The following is a 6,571-nucleotide window of genomic DNA, read 5'->3' as shown; positions in this document are numbered from 1 at the left end:
TGACTTTAAAGAGAATGAGACGATGCAAAATGAGGTTTAGAAGGTGCTTAAAGTGACTTTAAAGAGAATGAGACGATGCAAAATGGCGTTTAGAAGGTGCTTAAAGTGACTTTAAAGAGAATGAGACGATGCAAAATGGTGTTTAGAAGGTGCTTAAAGTGACTTTAAAGAGAATGAGACGATGCAAAATGGTGTTTAGAAGGTGCTTAAAGTGACTTTAAAGAGAATGAGACGATGCAAAATGGTGTTTAGAAGGTGCTTAAAGTGACTTTAAAGAGAATGAGACGAAGCAAACTGGTGTTTAGAAGGTGCTTAAAGTGACTTTAAAGAGAATGAGACGATGCAAAATGGTGTTTAGAAGGTGCTTAAAGTGACTTTAAAGAGAATGAGACGATGCAAAATGGTGTTTAGAAGGTGACTTTAAAGAGAATGAGACGATGCAAAATGGTGTTTAGAAGGTGCTTAAAGTGACTTTAAAGAGAATGAGACGATGCAAAATGGTGTTTAGAAGGTGCTTAAAGTGACTTTAAAGAGAATGAGGCGATGCAAAATGGTGTTTAGAAGGTGCTTAAAGTGACTTTAAAGAGAATGAGACGATGCAAAATGAGGTTTAGAAGGTGCTTAAAGTGACTTTAAAGAGAATGAGACGATGCAAAATGGTGTTTAGAAGGTGCTTAAAGTGACTTTAAAGAGAATGAGACGATGCAAAATGGTGTTTAGAAGGTGCTTAAAGTGACTTTAAAGAGAATGAGGCGATGCAAAATGGTGTTTAGAAGGTGCTTAAAGTGACTTTAAAGAGAATGAGACGATGCAAAATGAGGTTTAGAAGGTGCTTAAAGTGACTTTAAAGAGAATGAGGCGATGCAAAATGGTGTTTAGAAGGTGCTTAAAGTGACTTTAAAGAGAATGAGACGATGCAAAATGAGGTTTTAAAGGTGCTTAAAGTGACTTTAAAGAGAATGAGACGATGCAAAATGGTGTTTAGAAGGTGCTTTAAGTGACTTTAAAGAGAATGAGACGATGCAAAATGAGGTTTAGAAGGTGCTTAAAGTGACTTTAAAGAGAATGAGACGATGCAAAATGGTGTTTAGAAGGTGCTTAAAGTGACTTTAAAGAGAATGAGACGATGCAAAATGGTGTTTAGAAGGTGCTTAAAGTGACTTTAAAGAGAATGAGACGATGCAAAATGGTGTTTAGAAGGTGCTTAAAGTGACTTTAAAGAGAATGAGACGATGCAAAATGAGGTTAAGAAGGTGCTTAAAGTGACTTTAAAGAGAATGAGACGATGCAAAATGAGGTTTAGAAGGTGCTTTAAGTGACTTTAAAGAGAATGAGACGATGCAAAATGGTGTTTAGAAGGTGCTTAAAGTGACTTTAAAGAGAATGAGACGATGCAAAATGGTGTTTAGAAGGTGCTTAAAGTGACTTTAAAGAGAATGAGACGATGCAAAATGGTGTTTAGAAGGTGCTTAAAGTGACTTTAAAGAGAATGAGACGATGCAAAATGAGGTTTAGAAGGTGCTTAAAGTGACTTTAAAGAGAATGAGACGATGCAAAATGGTGTTTATAAGGTGCTTAAAGTGACTTTAAAGAGAATGAGACGATGCAAAATGAGGTTTAGAAGGTGCTTAAAGTGACTTTAAAGAGAATGAGACGATGCAAAATGAGGTTTTAAAGGTGCTTAAAGTGACTTTAAAGAGAATGAGACGATGCAAAATGAGGTTTAGAAGGTGCTTTAAGTGACTTTAAAGAGAATGAGACGATGCAAAATGAGGTTTAGAAGGTGCTTAAAGTGACTTTAAAGAGAATGAGACGATGCAAAATGGTGTTTAGAAGGTGCTTAAAGTGACTTTAAAGAGAATGAGACGATGCAAAATGGTGTTTAGAAGGTGCTTAAAGTGACTTTAAAGAGAATGAGACGATGCAAAATGAGGTTAAGAAGGTGCTTAAAGTGACTTTAAAGAGAATGAGACGATGCAAAATGAGGTTTAGAAGGTGCTTTAAGTGACTTTAAAGAGAATGAGACGATGCAAAATGAGGTTTAGAAGGTGCTTAAAGTGACTTTAAAGAGAATGAGACGATGCAAAATGGTGTTTAGAAGGTGCTTAAAGTGACTTTAAAGAGAATGAGACGATGCAAAATGGTGTTTAGAAGGTGCTTAAAGTGACTTTAAAGAGAATGAGACGATGCAAAATGAGGTTAAGAAGGTCCTTAAAGTGACTTTAAAGAGAATGACACGATGCAAAATGGTGTTTAGAAGGTGCTTAAAGTGACTTTAAAGAGAATGAGACGATGCAAAATGGTGTTTAGAAGGTGCTTAAAGTGACTTTAAAGAGAATGAGACGATGCAAAATGGTGTTTAGAAGGTGCTTAAAGTGACTTTAAAGAGAATGAGACGATGCAAAATGGTGTTTAGAAGGTGCTTAAAGTGACTTTAAAGAGAATGAGACGATGCAAAATGGTGTTTAGAAGGTGCTTAAAGTGACTTTAAAGAGAATGAGACGATGCAAAATGGTGTTTAAAAGGTGCTTAAAGTGACTTTAAAGAGAATGAGACGATGCAAAATGGTGTTTAGAAGGTGCTTAAAGTGACTTTAAAGAGAATGAGACGATGCAAAATGGCGTTTAGAAGGTGCTTAAAGTGACTTTAAAGAGAATGAGACGATGCAAAATGAGGCTAAGAAGGTGCTTAAAGTGACTTTAAAGAGAATGAGACGATGCAAAATGAGGTTAAGAAGGTGCTTAAAGTGACTTTAAAGAGAATGAGACGATGCAAAATGGTGTTTAGAAGGTGCTTAAAGTGAATTTAAAGAGAATGAGACGATGCAAAATGAGGTTTAGAAGGTGCTTAAAGTGACTTTAAAGAGAATGAGACGATGCAAAATGGTGTTTAGAAGGTGCTTAAAGTGACTTTAAAGAGAATGAGACGATGCAAAATGGTGTTTAGAAGGTGCTTAAAGTGACTTTAAAGAGAATGAGACGATGCAAAATGAGGTTTTAAAGGTGCTTAAAGTGACTTTAAAGAGAATGAGACGATGCAAAATGGTGTTTAGAAGGTGCTTAAAGTGACTTTAAAGAGAATGAGACGATGCAAAATGGTGTTTAGAAGGTGCTTAAAGTGACTTTAAGAGAATGAGACGATGCAAAATGGTGTTTACAAGGTGCTTAAAGTGACTTTAAAGAGAATGAGACGATGCAAAATGGTGTTAAGAAGGTGCTTAAAGTGACTTTAAAGAGAATGAGACGATGCAAAATGAGGTTAGAAGGTGCTTAAAGTGACTTTAAAGAGAATGAGACGATGCAAAATGAGGTTTAGAAGGTGCTTAAAGTGACTTTAAAGAGAATGAGACGATGCAAAAATGGTGTTTAGAAGGTGCTTAAAGTGACTTTAAAGAGAATGAGACGATGCAAAATGAGGTTAAGAAGGTGCTTAAAGTGACTTTAAAGAGAATGAGACGATGCAAAATGGTGTTAAGATGGTGCTTAAAGTGACTTTAAAGAGAATGAGACGATGCAAACTGAGGTTAAGAAGGTGCTTAAAGTGACTTTAAAGAGAATGAGACGATGCAAAATGGTGTTTAGAAGGTGCTTAAAAGTGACTTTAAAGAGAATGAGGACGATGCAAAATGGTGTTTAGAAGGTGCTTAAAGTGACTGTAAAGAGAATGAGACGATGCAAAATGGTGTTTAGAAGGTGCTTAAAGTGACTTTAAAGAGAATGAGACGATGCAAAATGAGGTTTAAAAGGTGCTTAAGTGACTTTAAAGAGAATGAGACGATGCAAAATGAGGTTTAGAAGGTGCTTAAAGTGACTTTAAAGAGAATGAGACGATGCAAAATGGTGTTTAGAAGGTGTTTAAAGTGACTTTAAAAGAGAATGAGACGATGCAAAATGGTGTTTAGAAGGTTGCTTAAAGTGACTTTAAAGAGAATGAGACGATGCAAAAAATGAGGTTTAGAAGGTGCTTAAAGTGACTTTAAAGAGAATGAGACGATGCAAAATGGAGTTAGAAGGTGCTTAAAGTGACTTTAAAGAGAATGAGACGATGCAAAATGGTGTTTAGAAGGTGCTTAAAGTGACTTTAAAGAGAATGAGACGATGCAAAATGGTGTTTAGAAGGTGCTTAAAGTGACTTTAAAGAGAATGAGACGATGCAAAATGGGGTTTAGAAGGTGCTTAAAGTGACTTTAAAGAGAATGAGACGATGCAAAATGGTGTTTAGAAGGTGCTTAAAGTGACTTTAAAGAGAATGAGACGATGCAAAATGGTGTTTAGAAGGTGCTTAAAGTGACTTGAAAGAGAATGAGACGATGCAAAATGGTGTTTAGAAGATGCTTAAAGTGACTTTAAAGAGAATGAGACGATGCAAAATGGTGTTTAGAAGGTGCTTAAAGTGACTTTAAAGAGAATGAGACGATGCAAAATGGTGTTTAGAAGGTGCTTAAAAGTGACTTTAAAGAGAATGAGACGATGCAAAATGAGGTTTAGAAGGTGCTTAAAGTGACTTTAAAGAGAATGAGACGATGCAAAATGAGGTTTTAAAGGTGCTTAAAGTGACTTTAAAGAGAATGAGACGATGCAAAATGGCGTTTAGAAGGTGCTTAAAGTGACTTTAAAGAGAATGAGACGATGCAAAATGGTGTTTAGAAGGTGCTTAAAGTGACTTTAAAGAGAATGAGACGATGCAAAATGGTGTTTAGAAGGTGCTTAAAGTGACTTTAAAGAGAATGAGACGATGCAAAATGAGGTTAAGAAGGTGCTTAAAGTGACTTTAAAGAGAATGAGACGATGCAAACTGGTGTTTAGAAGGTGCTTAAAGTGACTTTAAAGAGAATGAGACGATGCAAAATGGTGTTTAGAAGGTGCTTAAAGTGACTTTAAAGAGAATGAGACGATGCAAAATGGTGTTTAGAAGGTGCTTAAAGTGACTTTAAAGAGAATGAGACGATGCAAAATGGTGTTTACAAGGTGCTTAAAGTGACTTGAAAGAGAATGAGACGATGCAAAATGGTGTTTAGAAGGTGCTTAAAGTGGACTTTAAAGAGAATGAGACGATGCAAAATGGTGTTTAGAAGGTGCTTAAAGTGACTTTAAAGAGAATGAGACGATGCAAAATGGTGTTTAGAAGGTGCTTAAAGTAACTTTAAAGAGAATGAGACGATGCAAAATGGTGTTTAGAAGGTGCTTTAAAGTGACTTTAAAGAGAATGAGACGAAGCAAAATGGTGTTTAGAAGGTGCTTAAAGTGACTTTAAAGAGAATGAGACGATGCAAAATGGTGTTTAGAAGGTGCTTAAAGTCACTTTAAGAGAATGAGACGATGCAAAATGGTGTTTAGAAGGTGCTTAAAGTGACTTTAAAGAGAATGAGACGATGCAAAATGGTGTTTAGAAGGTGCTTAAAGTGACTTTAAAGAGAATGAGACGATGCAAAATGGTGTTTAGAAGGTGCTTAAAGTGACTTTAAAGAGAATGAGACGATGCAAAATGGTGTTTTAGAAGGTGCTTAAAGTGACTTTAAAGAGAATGAGACGATGCAAAATGGTGTTTAGAAGGTGCTTAAAGTGACTTTAAAGAGAATGAGACGATGCAAAATGGTGTTTAGAAGGTGCTTAAAGTGACTTTAAAGAGAATAAGACGATGCAAAATGGTGTTTAGAAGGTGCTTAAAGTGACTTTAAAGAGAATGAGACGATGCAAAATGAGGTTTAGAAGGTGCTTAAAGTGACTTTAAAGAGAATGAGACGATGCAAAATGGTGTTTAGAAGGTGCTTTAAAGTCACTTTAAAGAGAATGAGACGATGCAAAATGGTGTTTTAGAAGGTACTTAAAGTGACTTTAAAGAGATGAGACGATGCAAAATGAGGTTTAGAAGGTGCTTAAAGTGACTTTAAAGAGAATGAGACGATGCAAAATGGTGTTTAGAAGGTGCTTAAAGTGACTTTAAAGAGAATGAGACGATGCAAAATGAGGTTTAGAAGGTGCTTAAAGTGACTTTAAAAGAGAATGAGACGATGCAAAATGGTGTTTAGAAGGTGCTTAAAGTAACTTTAAAGAGAATGAGACGATGCAAAATGGTGTTTAGAAGGTGCTTAAAGTGACTTTAAAGAGAATGAGACGAAGCAAAATGGTGTTTAGAAGGTGCTTAAAGTGACTTTAAAGAGAATGAGACGATGCAAAATGGTGTTTAGAAGGTGCTTAAAGTGACTTTAAAGAGAATGAGACGATGCAAAATGGTGTTTAAAAGGTGCTTAAAGTGACTTTAAAGAGAATAAGACGATGCAAAATGAGGTTTAGAAGGTGCTTAAAGTGACTTTAAAGAGAATGAGACGATGCAAAATGAGGTTAAGAAGGTGCTTAAAGTGACTTTAAAGAGAATGAGACGATGCAAAATGGTGTTTAGAAGGTGCTTAAAGTGACTTTAAAGAGAATGAGACGATGCAAAATGAGGTTTAGAAGGTGCTTAAAGTGACTTTAAAGAGAATGAGACGATGCAAAATGGTGTTTAGAAGGTGCTTAAAGTGACTTTAAAGAGAATGAGACGATGCAAAATGAGGTTTAGAAGGTGCTTAAAG

This window comes from Anopheles ziemanni, unplaced genomic scaffold (assembly GCF_943734765.1).
Source record: "Anopheles ziemanni unplaced genomic scaffold, idAnoZiCoDA_A2_x.2 U_16, whole genome shotgun sequence".
NCBI lineage: Eukaryota > Metazoa > Arthropoda > Insecta > Diptera > Culicidae > Anopheles > Anopheles ziemanni.
The sequence above is the reverse complement of the archived record's forward strand: the minus strand, read 5'-3'. Positions refer to the sequence as shown.